General features: G+C 42.6%; 1 protein-coding gene across 1 annotated transcript in view; it reads right to left on the minus strand.

Annotated features, from left to right (window-relative positions):
* The window catches only part of LOC126199674 (uncharacterized), a 439743-nt gene that overhangs the window by 253811 nt on the left and 167619 nt on the right, over nt 1-18313 (minus strand). The gene's annotated exons all lie outside the window — the stretch shown is intronic.

An 18313-nucleotide genomic window follows, 5' to 3' on the forward strand; every position in this document is an offset into this window, starting at 1 on the left:
CATGCCCCTCGGCTCTTATAACTGCCATCTGGTTTCTGTACAAATTGTAAATAGCCTTTCGCTCCCTGTATTTTACCCCTGTCATCTTTAGAATTTGAACGGAATGGACAGTGCCTTGAAAGGAGGATATAAGATGAACATCAACAAAAGCAAAACGAGGATAATGGAATGTAGTCGAATTAAGTCGGGTGATGCTGAGGGAATTAGATTAGGAAATGAGACACTTAAAGTAGTAAAGGAGTTTTGCTATTTGGGGAGAAAAATAACTGATGATGGTCGAAGTAGAGAGGATATAAAATGTAGACTGGCAATGGCAAGAAAAGCGTTTCTAAAGAACAGAAATTTGTTAACATCGAGTATAGATTTAAGTGTCAGGAAGTCGTTTCTGAAAGTATTTGTATGGTGCGCAGCCATGTATGGAAGTGAAACATGGACGATAAATAGTTTGGACAAGAAGAGAATAGAAGCTTTTGAAATGTGGTCCTACAGAAGAATGCTGAAGATTAGATGGATAGATCACGTAACTAATGAGGAGGTATTGAATAGGATTGGGGAGAAGAGAAGTTTGTGGCACAACTTGACTAGAAGAAGGGATCGATTGGTAGGACATGTTCTGAGGCATCAAGGGGTCACCAATTTAGCATTGGAGGGCAGCGAGGTGGTTAAAAATCATAGAGGGAGACCAAAAGATGAATACACTAAGCAGATTCAGAAGCATGTAGGTTGCAGTAAGTACTGGGAGATGACGAACCTTGCACAGGATAGAGTAGCATGGAGAGCTGCATCAAACCAGTCTCAGGACTGAAGACAACAACAACAACAACTCAAAATATCGATAGCGGCTGCTTATTTCTTACAGTATTGTTGGCGTCCTAGGGAAAACCCGGTAAACTGCGCTGTGTTTTGCATAGTCAGAGTGGCTAATGAAGGTGGTTGTTCTGAGACTCAGAGGTAAGAATGAAAATTAATCCCAAAATGTACTCAGTCTAAAAGTGAAAATACAAGGTGTGAAAGTTGAATGGTTCAGATGGTTCAAATGGCTCTGAGCACTATGGGACTCAACATCTGAGGTCATCAGTCCCCTAGAACTTAGAACTACTTAAACCTAACTAACCTAAGGACATCACACACATCCATGCCCGAGGCAGGATTCGAACCTGCGACCGTAGCGGTCGCGTGGTTCCAGACTGAAGCGCCTAGAACCGCTCGGCCACACTGGCCGGCTGTGAAAGTTGAGTTCGCGATTAAATATTCAAAGTAGTTGAAAGGACTTACACAGTATGTGGCACCCGAATACTGTAATGATACTGTGGTGTGCGTACTGTAAGATCTTCGGTACACACACCATCAGATTACTTGACTTGTCGCTCTGTCGAAGTAGGCGAGTGTCAGCAAAATGTCTCGTGGTCTTATCGTGGCGTGTTTATCTTCTGCCGTTAGGTCAGACGATAGAAATGCCACTTGCACGCTTAGAGTAGCAGATTGACAGTGACCAACTTTAAACAGAACTTGATTAATTTTCACACACATTTATTAAAATAATAAAAAGCATAGATATTACGTAACTTGATTCTGGATGCTGTTTACAATTGACAGTCTGAAGTTCCTTCGGTCTTGGTACGTTAATCTTATTCTCACATATCTCTGATACTTGACAAAAGTGTCTATACATTTCTCTTCGTGCCTATGTAAAGGAATATGATGATCTTATTAGGCGCAGACCGAAACTTGACTATAGACTAGTACAGACAAATTGAGTAGAGAGCTCTTGGCGCCCAACAGTGGCGCCCACATGTAAAAAAGGTGGATGTTCAGCTGTATAACACTCTAAGGATGATTTCTGGAGTAATTAAACCCACTCCAACGCAATGGCTCCCAATATTAAACCTCATCCCGCCGCCACACCTGCGACGTACTGACGCCCTTGTACGTGAATACAAAAACATCATGGGAAATCGAAGCCTGCCAATCCACCAAGACACTGAGGCTGCAAACACTAATAGGCTTCGATCTAGCAACCCGCCAACAAGAACAGCAAGGAACTGTGTACAAGAAGGTTTCAGTATCACAAACGCATGGTCTGAAAAATGGAACGCATGGCAAAACCATAACATGCCTTGAATCACACAAAAACCACTGGTTTTGACCTACCACGCAAAACGTAGTCCACTCTAAATAGGATTAGAACTCGTCATGGCAGATGTGCTTACACCCTGTATAAATGGGGTAAAATACTATCCCCTAGGTGTGACTGCGGAGAAAGTCAGAACATCAGCCACATTGTTGAAGAGTGTTCCGGAAGAGCTTATGATGGGAGCCCCGACGACTTTCTGCTCGCAACTCCAGAGTCGATTGATTATATTAATAGATTTGATGTTTGTTTGTAATCCGTGAACTTTGTTATATTAGTAATGTTTGTTTGCATATATTAATGTTTGTTATATTAATGATTTGTCTGTTTCTTTCTTATGTGTCTGTATTGCCATACGATAAATAATGTCTGTGAGCGAAAGAGGATGCAGTAGGCGAGGAGGGGCGGTCCCACGTGTTTATAATGTAGGAATTACGAGTACGTGTTTTATTGGAAATGAAATGAAATGTCGTGTGGCTAGGTAGGGCCTCCCGTTGGGTAGACGGCCCGCCAGAAGCCTGGTCCGAGTTTTCTTAGTTGACGCCACTTCGCCGACTTGCGAGTCAATGGGGATGATATGACGATGAAGACAACACAACACACAGACCATGATGTTAGAAAATCTCCGACCCAGCCGGGAGTCGAAGCCGGACCCCTTTGCATGGCATTCTGTTGCGCTGAACACTCAGCTATCGAGGCGGACATTATCGGAAATATAAATGTGGATTAGAAGTTTTCTCGCAAGCAAGGTAAAGTATTTAAATTTTTATCACTTTCGTTTTGCGAGCGCTATAGTGTAAATGAGTTGGCTGATAACTGGTAACAGTGACTTCTGCGTCGCCGGCCGAAGTGGCCGTGCGGTTAAAGGCGCTGCAGTCTGGAACCGCAAGACCGCTACGGTCGCAGGTTCGAATCCTGCCTCGGGCATGGATGTGTGTGATGTCCTTAGGTTAGTTGGGTTTAAGTAGTTCTAAGTTCTAGGGGACTGATGACCTCAGTAGTTAAGTCCCATAGTGCTCAGAGCCATTTGAACCATTTTTGACTTCTGCGTCGAATAACCACAGAATGTACGTAAACAGATTTGATGTTCAAAATGGTTCAAATGGCTCTGAGCACTATGGGACTTAACTACTGAGGTCATCAGTCCCCTAGAACTTAGAACTACTTAAACCCAACTAACCTAAGGACATCACACACATCCATGCCCGAGGCAGGATTCGAACCTGCGACCGTAGCGATCCAGATGTAGCGCCTAGAAGCGCTCGGCCACTCCGTACGGCTAGATTTGATGTATAGGCTAGTTAGATATTTCCCTTTTGTAATGTTTCTAAGATTTGTTAACATTAGTATACGTAATTTGATGATTTGTCTACATGCTTTTTTAGTGAGGCTAGATAATACATGCCGTGTAAATCTCACAGTTTGTGACGCAATTAGTAAAAAGGATGTAATTTTTCAGAGTTATGTAATTTCAATTGTCAGATGTTTCGGAAAGACAAACTTAACTTCGAATACAATTTCACTATTTAAAAAGTCTGTGTTAGTAATTCACCCAAATCACTATCGCCTTCCTGTCCAGGACATTGAATTTTTTCTTAAATATTTTATCAGCCAGAAGAATTTCATATACATTTCGAAGTATTACGGCAAGCATTGCACACCGCTCAACCTGTAGCTAGTATATTTTATTCTTCTTCACGAGAGACGAGAACATATCGCGACCCACCGTTGCTGCTTTATAGATAAGACAATTTTATTTATTTGTAATGTGCACAGGAACCAAAGCTATCACTTTTGAACACGACCAAAGAATTCACTACCTAAGGGGCTGAATGTATTTTGCAGCGACTGTATTCATTCACTAGTATTGGGAGGTGCATTGCCCAATCAGTTCGTGTAAAGTTTTCTCTAACAATAACACAGGCTAAGTACACCACTTGCAGTTACAACACGCTACATGATAACTCCAGTTTTATATGCATTCCCAGTTCAGGTATTCATTCAATGTATACCAATATAAATTAATAAAAGAATGTTTCAAAGTAATTTGTGAAGTGAAAGTCAGATTGTGGAAGGTAATCCACATCTGTGGCTAAGTGAGCTGACCGTTGTCCTGTTGTGGGAATGTGATGAGGACTTGTAAACTGTATTTCACTGAGAGACTTTCATTTCAAGAAAATCATTAATTATAATTCCTTATATGTAGAGGAAACACTGCGTAGGATACTCTGGCCTCATCAGTACAAAAAGTTTCGGGACTGGGTTAATAAAAATAGAGAAAAGCCGAGATGGCGGTTTCAGAGATTCAGATGTTCTACATTGTCTCCCCTCACTTACGTGCGACATACAGAACGTCTACACAATAATGTGAAACCTTCAGAAAATTCCTTCTTTGGGATATTGTTCAACTCGTGCATCACATTTGCTTGAATGTTTGCTATGTCGGCAAAGCGTTGAAGCTTCATGTGAATTTCTGCACTTGTCGTTCTGATACAGCTTTGTATTGGTAACACTAAGTCTCGCCACCCGTGATGATTTTTTCCAGGACAGAATTGTCCACGTTTTGCATTTCAGTCAAATCGCAGCAGTTGTCCACGCGTCGTTGCTTTTGTTCAGAAGTCAAGGTGTGCTGGAAAAACTTCGCACACAATTTTCTCTTCTACAAAAAGTAGTAGAGAATGTCCTGAACACTTGATTTAGCGATGTTCATCCGTTGCGATTTGTGACATCAACGTTGAAACGCTACGGCCGCTCGTTACTTAACACGGCCTACTCACAACCAACTGGTTGAATTCACGCCTATTGTTTGCAGTTGTTAGTTGAATCTGTCAGCGTAGTTACTGCGCTGACATTGCTTAATTTTTGGACGGGTGGTGCATGCCACGAGAAAGCGGGTTTCCTTCCGGTCAGACCTCGTACAAAATTGTAACTCACTTCAGTTCACCTTCAGACAGCAGTCTGATCAAGAATCATGAGAGAGCAAGAATTGTCATCCTACGCAAGCATATTTCAGTTCACAAAGTTACACATTTTCCCACCTGAAATAATCAGTATTTATAAAAGATAACTTCTTACTTTGTACATGTGAGAACGACCACACGAAACTATGTGATATTCAACTCGTTCGCTGTGTTTTTTTAGAGTTTTCTGTGCGCTGAAGTCTTTTAGTAAATTCCGTGCTTTAGTTTTCAGCTGACGTTTCTTATTGTTTCTTGTGAAACATTTCAGTAAAATTTTTATTCAGTGTTAACTTCGTTGAGTGTTCCAGTGGCCACTTGAATTTTTGGTTTTAGCTAAGAATTTTGCGAGGTTTTGTTGGTATTGGTATTAGCTGTGGTGTAATAGTATTAATACAAGTACTTGCTTTCTTAGTAGACAGAGAATTTCGAGACCGCTATTCTTAGTTTTATAAATAGTTCTACTGGTGTAACTGAACTTAGGCAACGTAGACGTATAGTTTCTTTCAGTAAGTGTAAAATTTTACCACGAGTGAGAAATGTGGGTCTGGCGTAGTACTGGGTATGGTGTGGGATTTGTACAAAGTATTTTCATTGGGGGGAATGCAGTGGGGAAGCAAGTGGGCATTCTAGCGAGATCCTCTTCTGGGAATGCGGAATCTGTAGTAGAAACAAGTTGATAGAGTAGCAGGAGCGTTAAGATCTGTGCCCTTCAGGTGCAGTTACAACGCGCAAAGGAGGAACTAGATAGGTTAAGGAGGGTGAAGGGTGGTGGGGAATGGGGAATGGGAACTGGCAGTCGGCGAGAAGGCAGCTAGGAGGAGGAGGTATTCAGACAGTTTTACTTTGCGTATATGCAATAGGTTTGACCAACTGTCAGAACTGAGTGGAGAGGAGCCTCTTGTAGCCGTAGATGTAGCGAACATGCAGCAGTCCTCAGCAATTAGGAGACCTAGGTTAGTTGCAAAGTCTAACAGAAAGAAGAAGGTTCTGCTGTTAGGTAGTTCACACAGTGTGTGCCAGCAATTGCAGGAAGTGTTGGGGAGTGAGTACCAGGTCACCAGCATTGTGAAGCCTAGTGCAGGGTTGGCTCAGGTTACTGACAGCATAGGGGAGGTACGTAGGAATTTTACAAAGGAGGATCAGGTAGTGATTGAGGGTGGAGCAGGAAATAGTCTTGATAGGGACGGGGAATATGATGTAGGTGGTGACCTGGTGAAGATAGCTACTCAAACTGGTGGCACTAATGAGCATTCCGTGCAACTGTTTCAGCGTCATGATCGGCCTCATCTTAATGTGGCTGTTAGGCGCGTTAACGTGAGGCTAGGGAAGACGCTTATGGAAGAGGGCATGGGGTCACATTTCAGTGCTACCCGTTGGGTCTATCAGTAGATCGGGTTTCACTAGAGATGGCCTACAACTCAATAGGTATGGGAAGGGGTGGCTGGCTAAGCTTATAGGTGACAGTGTAGTGGGTGGTGGTGGGATCACTCGTGGAAGAATTCCTGTAGTAGTTGGTGTTAGAGGTGCACTTTTTTTAGACTGAAGTCAGCTGATAGGTATACCTGCATAAAGAAAGTCCCTCTAACTAAGGGCTCACCTTCAGAGGAAGTCATGTTTCCCAGTAGAGAAAGAATTAGCGTATTTCATCAAAATAAAAGAGGTATTAGAGATAAAGTTAGTGACTGCTTATAGGTGTTGACTCTGAAATTATTGGTATATCGGAGATCCACTTAAATAATTTGACAATTCAGAGGCTTCCTTTACCAGGGTACACATTAGCTGGCTCATTTTCAAGGAGTTCCTTGTGGGGGTGGGGGATGGCTATGTACATAAAAAACAGTATTCCGTTTGAGTCCATAGACTTATCACGGCAATGCACTGAATATATATTTGAATGTTTTGCAGGGGCAGTTGAATTTAGTGAAACTATAATTTTAATTCTTGTTGTTTATAGGTACCCTAACTCTGACTACAGAGCATTTCTGCTCAAACTAGAGAGGGTTCTTGACTCACTTTGTAGGAAGTACCAGAAATTAGTTATATGTGGTGACTTCAATATAAATTTTGTGTTTTATGGTGCAAGAAAAAGGATGTTGACAGATCTCCTAAATTCGTATGATCTGATGCGTACTGTGCTTTTCCACCTATGGTGCAGGGGAACAGTAGCACATCCATAGACAATATTTTTATTCATTCTTCATTACTACATGGGCATTCTGTTAGTAAAAGGGTGAATGGCCTTTCAGCCTGTGATTCACAAATTTTAACACTAAAAGGCTTTTGTACTCAGTCAAATGTCACATATAATTTCAAACTATGTAGGAAAGTTAATCCAACAGCAATAGAGAGTTTTTTAAACCTTGTCAAAGAGCAAGAGTGGCAGATGATAAATATAGTGCTTTCCTTACCACATTTCTCATGCTCTTTGAGTATTGCTTTCCAATAGAACGTTCTAAACGGGGTACTAGCAGTAAAAGGCAGCCCGGGTGGCTGACTAGTGGGATAAGGGTATTATGTAGAACAAAGTGGGAAATCAAAATGTTTGAAGTAGTCACAATCAAGCTTCAGTAGCCCATTAAAAACAGTACTGTAAGGTGCTTAAAATGTTATTGGGAAAGCAAAGAGTATGTGGTATCCAAATAAAATAGCTACTTCACAGGATAAAATTAAAACCATATGGTCAGTTGTGAAGGAAGTGTCTAGTCAGCAGCACAAGGTCGATGATATAAAGTCAGTTCATAGTAAAAATATTTCTGTTACTGATAAATCAGATATACGTCCAGTATTTAACAATTATTATCTGAGCATTGCTGGTGAATTAAATAAAAATTTAGTTTCTACAGGGAATCATATAAATTTCTTAGCAAATGCTTTCTGAGACTGATGTCTGGAATACTCCTTTGTGATACAGACAAGGGGGAGATTGAGTCAATAACTAAATCATTGAAGACTAAGGACTCTCATGGATATGATGGAGTGCCTATCAGAATATTAAAGTACTGTGCTGCACAAGTTAGCCCTGTATTTAGCCATATTTGTAATTTTTCCTTTATGAAAGGCCAGTTTCCTGAACGATTAAAGTACTCAGTAGTAAATCCGCTTTATAAAAAGGGAGAAAAGAATAATGTACATAATTTTAGACCTATTTCTGTGGCATCAGTGTCTGATAAAGTTATTGAAAAGGCTGTTTATTTAAGGATAATTGATCATTTTATATAACACGATTTGCTATCGAATGTACAGTTCGACTTTAGAAGTCGTTTAACAACTGAAAACGCCATATTCTCTTTTCTCTGTGAGGTACTGGATGGGTTGAACAACAGGTTTCGAAAGCTAGGCGTATTTTTTTATTTAACTAAGGCATTTGATTGTGCTGGTCACAAAATATTGCTCCAGAAGTTGGACCATTATGGAGTACGGGGAGTAGGTCTCAATTGGTTCACCTCTTACTTTAGCAACAGACAGCAAAAGGTCATTATTCACAATGTTGAGAATGGCTGTGATGTGGGGTGTGAGTGGAGTACAGGCAAGTGGGGGTGCACCAGCGATCAGTGTTGGGGCCACTCCTTTTCCTTATTTATATAAATGATATGCCCTCTAGTATTACAGGTAACTCTAAAATATTTCTGTTTGCTTGGTAGTGAAGGATGTTGTGTGCAACAATGGGTTGGTTTCAAACAGTGCAGTTCATGATGTAAGTTCATGGCTTGTAGAAAATAAACTAATGCTAAATCACAGTAAGACTCAGTGTTTGATGTTTCTAACACACAAACCTGAAGTTTTAGTTTCACAGAATGGGCATATGAATAATGAAACTGTACAGTTCAAATTTCTAGGTGTTCAGATAGATAGTAAATTGTCGTGGAAAGACCACGTTCAGGATCTTGTTCAAAGACTTGATGCTGCCATATTTACTATTGGAACGGTATCTGAAGTGAGTGTTCGTTCGACACACAAATTAGTCTACTTTCCTTATTTTCATTCGCTTATGTCGTATGGTATTATATTCTGGAGTAACTCTTCCCATTCCAAAAAGATATTTTTGGCTCAGAAACAAGCGGTTCGCGCAAAAAGTGGTGTAAGTTCAAGAACCTCTTCTCGACCCCTGTTCACGAGTCTGGGTATTTTGACATTGGCCTCTCAATATATACACTCCTGGAAATGGAAAAAAGAACACATTGACACCGGTGTGTCAGACCCACCATACTTGCTCCGGACACTGCGAGAGGGCTGTACAAGCAATGATCATACGCACGGCACAGCGGACACACCAGGAACCGCGGTGTTGGCCGTCGAATGGCGCTAGCTGCGCAGCATTTGTGCACCGCCGCCGTCAGAGTCAGCCAGTTTGCCGTGGCATACGGAGCTCCATCGCAGTCTTTAACACTGGTAGCATGCCGCGACAGCGTGGACGTGAACCGTATGTGCAGTTGACGGACTTTGAGCGAGGGCGTATAGTGGGCATGCGGGAGGCCGGGTGGACGTACCGCCGAATTGCTCAACACGTGGGGCGTGAGGTCTCCACAGTACATCGATGTTGTCGCCAGTGGTCGGCGGAAAGTGCACGTGCCCGTCGACCTGGGACCGGACCACAGCGACGCACGGATGCACGCCAAGACCGTAGGATCCTACGCAGTGCCGTAGGGGACCGCACCGCCACTTCCCAGCAAATTAGGGACACTGTTGCTCCTGGGGTATCGGCGAGGACCATTCGCAACCATCTCCATGAAGCTGGGCTACGGTCCCGCACACCGTTAGGCCGTCTTCCGCTCACGCCCCAACATCGTGCAGCCCGCCTCCAGTGGTGTCGCGACAGGCGTGAATGGAGGGACGAATGGAGACGTGTCGTCTTCAGCGATGAGAGTCGCTTCTGCCTTGGTGCCAATGATGGTCGTATGCGTGTTTGGCGCCGTGCAGGTGAGCGCCACAATCAGGACTGCATACGACCGAGGCACACAGGGCCAACACCCGGCATCATGGTGTGGGGAGCGATCTCCTACACTGGCCGTACACCACTGGTGATCGTCGAGGGGACACTGAATAGTGCACGGTACATCCAAACCGTCATCGAACCCATCGTTCTACCATTCCTAGACCGGCAAGGGAACTTGCTGTTCCAACAGGACAATGCACGTCCGCATGTATCCCGTGCCACCCAACGTGCTCTAGAAGGTGTAAGTCAACTACCCTGGCCAGCAAGATCTCCGGATCTGTCCCCCATTGAGCATATTTGGGACTGGATGAAGCGTCGTCTCACGCGGTCTGCACATCCAGCACGAACGCTGGTCCAACTGAGGCGCCAGGTGGAAATGGCATGGCAAGCCGTTCCACAGGACTACATCCAGCATCTCTACGATCGTCTCCATGGGAGAATAGCAGCCTGCATTGCTGCGAAAGGTGGATATACACTGTACTAGTGCCGACATTGTGCATGCTCTGTTGCCTGTGTCTATGTGCCTGTGGTTCTGTCAGTGTGATCATGTGATGTATCTGACCCCAGGAATGTGTCAATAAAGTTTCCCCTTCCTGGGACAATGAATTCACGGTGTTCTTATTTCAATTTCCAGGAGTGTATATTCTTCACTGTCGTTTCTTGTTAACAAGCCGACCGCAGTGGCCGAGCGGTTCTAGGCGCTTCAGTCTGTAACCTAGCGACCGCTACGGTCCCAGGTTCGAATCCTGCCTCGGGCATGGATGTGTGTGATGTCCTTAGGTTAGTTACGTCTAAGTAGTTCTAAGTTCTAGGGGACTGATGACCTCAGATGTGAAGCCCCATAGTGCTCAGAGCCATCTGAACCATTTTTTGTTAAGAATATTAGTTTATTGCCAAGAATAATCAGTTTTCACTCAGTTAATACTCGGCAGAAAACAAACCTGCATTTATATTGGAATTCCTTAACTCATGTGCAGAAAGATATGCAGTATACGGCTGCATCCATTTTCAATAAGGTACCGCTCGAATTAAAAAATCTTAACAATAATCCACGCGCTTTCAAGTCGAAACTGAAGAGTTTCCTCATGGGTCACTCCTTCTATTCTGTCGAAGAGTTCCTTGAAAAATTATGTTGATTCTTATTGTATTGTTGATTGCGTTTACTTAAACTTATGGATTGACTTTTTTCTGGTTCACAAACATTTTATTTTTATTTGTTATTACTTTTATGTTGTAATTTCATGTACTGACATGTTCCATAAACTTGTAGAATTGCTCCTCAATTTGGTCCTACGGAACTTGAGGAGTCAATAAAAAAATAATATCAAAAACTTATTTGTATTCGTTATCCGTATTCTTAGGACCAACGATACCACCCTGGTGTCACACAGTCCCTGGTGCTACTACGAGTGTTTGCTTCCCGTAGTTAATGTGAACAATGAGTGGCCGTTGTCCCCATGCCTCCAGTTTCCAATGGACATTCTCACAGGCAGTTTGTAACCATATGTCGTTCACGAAATACAAAAATTGCACAAACTGCTAATTTTTTTTTTTGTACCATGTGCGTATCTATGAAAGTATGTGGGTTTAGATTTGAGGGGAGTAGTATGCCTACGGAAACTACAGAAAACTTTACTGTGGAATAAAGACAAAACTGTAACCAAAATAAAGGCAATCTTTCCGAAAGTTCACAACTTTGTACATCTGTGAAATCAAAATGTGTTTCTGTGAAATCAAAATGTGTTTCTGGTCTACATTTGATTCCTTGTGCCGTAACATGCCTGCATCCTGTTTGGTGTACTGCCACAAGGTAGTCGAGATGTTGCTGTTCAAGCCTGTTCAGCTGCTTGTTGGCGGCACACCTGAGACCATCCAGCGTGCAATGGGGGTTCCTGGTCCAAATGGTCCCAAACACGCCTAATCACATCCATCTCAGCGGATACTGCCTTTCACCCCGCTCGGTTGAGCCTGGACGAAGGTGTTCAAGAGGTGGCTGCAGTGTGTTAGTGCGTTATCGCTTTGGAAGACGAACCAGTCGCCGAAGTTTTGGCTGCAACGCTCGTCATTTGTTGGGGACACTGCACAGTTCTCAGCCTCGACGGCGATAAGGGACTTCCGAAATCCGTAGGTGACGTCGACCTGAAATATGACAGACCCATCTAGCTCCTGAACTGCTTTGGTGCCTGGCCACACGTTTCTACGACGGTCGGCAGGCGTCTGGGAATACCTGTAGCCGTCGGCTAGGAGGTCCCCTCGCCATTCATCCAAGTACCGGTCTAGCTTTACCTCTGCCAATTCGTAACGGAGGCCTAGAAGCCAACTGGTCGTGCCGGGGCGGTTATGTGCTGTCGCGGTCCACACAGCTCCCCCACTTTGTTTCAAAAAGGCAGCGCCCAGTTTTGTTGCTTTTTCCTCAGGTAACCCACGCGCATAATTTGGAGGTAGTAATTCCCAGGCAGCGGCCGTCAGTTGGAGGCGTTGATCGCGAGTGACGACTACAAGACATATCTTTAATGTTTTGTCTCCCACGGCAGCAGGTGAACATGTGAATGACGTTGCTGTGGTCTCGCCTAGTGTGCCGTGCCGACGTCCCTTCTCGGCGTAAGGTGACCGAGCACCCAGCTAACTGCCGTGTCCCTTGAGTTACGGGAGGCGCGTGATACAGTTTCGCACTGCCACCCGAGGAACAAAATACTATACGAGTGTATGGAACATCAAACCAGCAGCCTGACTGTATTGAAAAGTTTCTATCAGACGGGTTCGAAATGGTTCAAATGGCTCCAAGCACTATGGGACTTAACATTTGAGGTCATCAGTCCCCTAGAACTTAGAACTAGTTAAACCTGACCTAAGGTCGTCACACACATCCATGCCCGAGGTAGGATTCGAACCTGCGACCGTAGCGGTCGCGCGGTTCCAGACTGAAGCGCCTAGAACCGCTCGGCCACACCGGCCGGCTATCAGACAGGAAACAAGTCAACCTCAACGGAGAGAAACCACACGTAAAACTAACTCGAGGGTACCATTAGCGAATGTTATAGGATCTTTTCCTTTCAGAATATGTATAAACGACCTAGCGGGTAATATCGGATGTTCCACGAAACTTTCGTGGGCAATGCTGTTGTATACACAGAAGCTGCAAATTTAGGAAATTTTAGCGATATGAAGAAAAAATTGTGGAGAATCAATGTTTTGTGCAGGGGGTGGCAACTGTCTCTCAACATAAACAAATGTTACCGCATTGAGCAAAAATAGGCATGAAAACCAATTATTGAATGATAACGCGATTGCAGAATAATCACTGGAAGTGAATCCACAAAATATCTATGAGTATGCGTACAGGGCGATTTAAAGTGAAACGAGCATGTAAGGCAGATGCCAGCCAGGATTCATTGAAAGAAATTTCAGCCCACCCGCAATGGAGCTAGGTTGCAAAACCCTCGTTCGACCAATAGTTGACTACTGCTCATCAGTCTGAGAACCGTACCTGGTGAGATTGATGGAAGAAGTAGAGAAGATACAAAGAAGAACAGCGCGTTTCGTTATAGATTCATTCAGCAAGCGCGAAAGCTTGACAGTTTGCTCAGCAAATTCCACTGGCAGACGCTGCAAGAGGGGAATTCTGCATCACGGTCTCATTTACTCCTAAATCTCCAAGAGCGTACATTTCTAGATGACTCAACCAACATAGTGCTTCCTCCTATGTCTTCTTCTTCTTCTGTAGTGGTCAATCCGAGGATTGGTTTGCAACAGCTACAATGGCACCTTGTCTCCATTCTGTGCGTCTTTCAGCTTTTCTCTTCATTTCTTTATAGGTGTTACATCCCACATCTTTCACAATTTGATCCATGTACCTCAGTCGTGGTCTTCCTCTTGGTCTTTTTCCCTCGACATATCCCTCTATGATTGTGTTCAGGAGTCCTTTATGTCTTAATAGATGGCCTGTAAATTGCATTCTTCTTTTAACAGTGAAACTCCAGAAGCTTCTCTTCTCACCTGCTCTTTCCAGAACTACTTCGTTTGTGCCCTTGTCGATCCATTTTATTTTGAGCATGCGTCTATAGCACCACATTTCAAAAGAATTTAGCTTTTGGTCTTCCTCTGTCCCGAGAGTCCATGTTTCACACCCATAGCATGCCACACTCCACACATATGATTTCAAAAATCTTTTCCTGATTTCAAGGCTGATGCTCTTAGATGTTAATATGTTTTTCTTCTTGTTAAACGCAGCCTTTGGTTGAGCTATTCTACTTCTCACTTCTGCCTTGCTCCTTCCATCCCTGGTGATATTACTGCCCAGATAAGTAAATTTATCAACTTGTTCAAGCAGTTCATTGCCTACATGAACTTGGACTTTCACTTGATCTTCTTTGTCGCATGCCATTACTTTTGTTTTTGCTTTATTAATTCTCATATTATATTCTTCACCCATAACTTTATCCATTCTATTCAGTAGGACTACAAGATCTTCTTCACTTTCAGCCAGGACAGCTATATCATCGGCATAGCTTATCATATCTATTCGTTGGCCATGAATTACTACACCTGTCTGTGAATTTTCCCTTACTTTTTTCAGCGCCTCTTCAATGTATACGTTAAAGATAACAGGGGATAGTGCGCAACCTTGTCGGACACCTTTCCGTATCTGCACCTCTTCTTGTTTTGTCCGTCCACGGATAACTGCTGTCTCGTTTTTGTACAGGTTCCATATCATTTTTCTATCTTTATGGTCTATTCCTACTTTTTTGAGTACCTCAAACATCTTATCCCATTTAACATTATCAAAGGCTTTCTCTACATCTACGAAAGCTATGTATGTTTTCAGGTTCTTATCTAGTCGTTTCTCTATTATTAGTTTTAGAGCAAATATTGCTTCTCTGGTTCCTCTATCTTTCCTGAATCCAAACTGGTCTTCGGAGAGTGTAGCTTCGACTTTTTGTTCTATGCGTTTTAGGATAATTGAGGTTAATATTTTAGAGGCGTGAGTAACTAGGCTGAGCGTCCTATAATTTTCACATCTTGTATCATTTGCCTTCTTTGGAATGGGGATCATAATGTTTTTCTCAAAGTCTGTAGGAATTTTACCCTGCTCGTACATGTTGAAAACAAGATTATACAATTCCTGATTCAGTTTTGCTCCTCCAGATTTCAGAAATTCGGCTGGGATATTGTCTATACCAGGCGATTTGTTGTTTTTTAATTTTTTCAGAGCTAGTTCAAACTCTTCCTTTAATATAGGTTCACCTATGTTGCGTGCATCTACTTCTGTTTCTTCTTCCATGATGTTTTCAGACAGGTCTGGTCCGCTGTACGGTTTTCCTATATACTGTTTCCATCTTCTTGCAACTTCATCATCGTCATCCAACATATTGCCATTTTCATCCATCACAGCCCTACACTTGTTTCTTCTGTCTCCAAAGCAATGTCTCACACATTTATAGGCCTTGTCGATATTTCCCTTGCTCATGTTGTCCTCAACTGAAATACAGAGATCATCAAGGTATTTTTCTATTGCTTGTTTTGCCTCTCTGTTGATTCTGTTTTTCAGACTCTTGTATTTCTCTTGGTCTTCCTTCTTCACAGAATTTTTTAATTTCCTTCTTTCTTCCATCATATTTAGTAGGTCATTAGTGATCCATTCCTTCCTTTTCTCTGTCCTTTCTTTTCCTATTACTTCTTCTGCTGCTTCTAAAATACCAGTTTTTATTTTTTCCCAGCTGCTTTGGATGTCATTGCAGCCCTGTGTAGTTGTTTTGTTGTGTGTTTCTAGTTGATAGTGCTTCAGTGTATTTTCGTTTTTCAGGTTTGTCAAATCCCATTTACATGTACTTCTTTTTTTAATGTTCTTGAATTTTAGTTCAGTCGTCATCATAACGAGTATGTGGTCACTTTCCACATCACAGCCTGGATATGATCTGCTGTCCTTAACTTGGTTTTTAAATCTTTGCTTCACTAATATGAAGTCAATTTGACATTTGTTAATGTCACCAGGCATTTTCCAAGTATATCTTCTTCTTGGATGATGATTAAAGAAGGTATTTGTAATGCAAAGTTTATTTCTTTGGCAGAATTCTACAAGTTTATCCCCTCTTTCATTTCTTAATCCTAATCCAAAATTCCCTGCCACATCCTCTTCTTTACCTTCCCCAACAACGGCATTCATATCTCCCATGATGGCAAGGTTTTCAGCTCCTTTAATTCTGACAATTACTTCTTCAAGGTGGTCATACATCATGTCGATTTCATCATTCTCCTGTCTATATCTCGCGAAAAGACCACGAAAACCAAACGAGAGAGATTCGTACTCTCGCGTAGGCTTAACAGCAATCGTTCTTGTCTCGAACCATTCACGGCTGGAACAGAAGAAAAGGAGGAAGTGAGAGCGGTACACAAAGCACCCTCTGCCACACACCTCAATGTGGCTTGCGGAGTGTAGACGTAGATGTAGAAACGACCCTTCGAGGCATGCTTACAGTCTGATTAATATAGACGAGACTACTGAACTGAAGAGCACTGAGAAGGCGGGTTTGCTTTTGCCTCTACTGCACCAGTCAGTAGCAGTGGTGATTTTCTGCGGTCAGAAGAGCACTGAGGGAGAGGTTTCCGATAAAGAAAATACAAAATATGCAAGTCATTTGAACAGTTTATAAAAGTTTTATCACAATCAACAGGAGAAAACGACACGTATGAAAGAATGCTCTGACAGAAGCAAAAATGCTATTGTCATTATTGGTTTGCAAAGAAGCCGATGCGAGATAATGTAATTTTGTGATAACGAGCCGCAAATGAATTCACTATGACATATTGTCCTATTTAGTATAAATGTATATGAAGGTGACTTGTCCACATATAAATGGACTTCATCCATGGCCCGTCTAACATTCTGCGTGGTGTCTGTTTGTTCTAAGTCGTGTCTCCCTACCACTTTCGTGCAACGACGCTCTGAACGTGTTTCTTAGGGAATTGACTAGTTTGAACCTGGGACCTGTGGCTGGTAAGGAGACGCCAGACCACACATGACATGTAGAGTTCAGAAGAGTTCAGTGAGACTAGCGATGATATAATCAAATACTTAACGATTTCAGCGTCAGCTCCACTGCACTCCCTGTAAAAGAATCTTAATACTTACTAAATTAAGTGGAAGGGGTTCAAGGCTTTCCTATTTTTAGTTAGCTGGTAAAATAACGTCGAAAAAGCAGTTAAGTTTACTATTGGAATTTTTATTCTACTCACAAAACATTGTTTATAAATTGTACTATCGATAAAAGGAAATATTTTAATACAGGAGGATAAAAACCAACTTAGTTCAACAAAAATGTGAACGAATATTCCCTGAATGGGTTTCCAAGTTCTATAATGGATCGAAGGATGACCTATGCCATATCACATCTATAATCTAGGTTTAAATTAAATTTCACAAACGAGAAAACTATCAAAAATGGTCTACAGTGACCCTCAATTATCTTTAATTACTTATTTAATTTGTCGTAAATTACAGTGGCTGATGTGGCTTCTCAATAATTATATAACAGAAAAATCATCGCGTTTCAGATTTTAACTTCAAGTAGCAAATGTGAATACCACGAAGTTTAATTGACGATCGACACTAGTATTACGTAAAAAGGGGATGTAACAGATGAGACTTCTGCAGTTATGAGTGAAGCCTTATGCACCCTTACGTGGCATCGTGTGCGTTCATTACCTTGTCGGTGGTTAAGCAGCGTCAGGGGCGGCTGGCGGCGCAGCTCCACACACCTCGCCATCTCGGTAGCAACTCTCTCGAACTTATCCTTACTACTCTTCACCGAAGTTGGTTTAAGAAAAAGGTATCTGGCTGTGTTTTCAACTGACCAATCAGTGTCTCAATGTTAACCTTAAGCTCCACCTACAAAAATTCTGTCTATCCAATGAGAAACGTTATACTTTTCGTGGTGGGGCAATGTTTTTAATGTTTGCTACATAACAGAGACGCGTATAGTCTCACGCTAAAACTTGCAGCCGGTGTGACCCTTTTAGTGTTATCGTAATATCTATACTGTTCTTCTGGAGGGCTCTATCTTTAAATAACGTGGGCTGGTGGATGGACCTCTTGGGGGTCGGCCAGTGATGCGGGTGTCCCATTGTCCCGCTCTTATCGTAGGGCCTCCTAGCCTACACGGCTCTGCTGTCGGCTTCCGTTCTCGTTTCTCCCCTCAGAACTGCGTCTGTTTCACCATGGGAAGGTATGACATGCATTTAGACATTCTTCTGTTAGTCTGTGGTATTCCAATTTGCTCACTCGTTACTCGT

Source organism: Schistocerca nitens, chromosome 8, assembly GCF_023898315.1.
Source record: "Schistocerca nitens isolate TAMUIC-IGC-003100 chromosome 8, iqSchNite1.1, whole genome shotgun sequence".
Lineage (NCBI taxonomy): Eukaryota > Metazoa > Arthropoda > Insecta > Orthoptera > Acrididae > Schistocerca > Schistocerca nitens.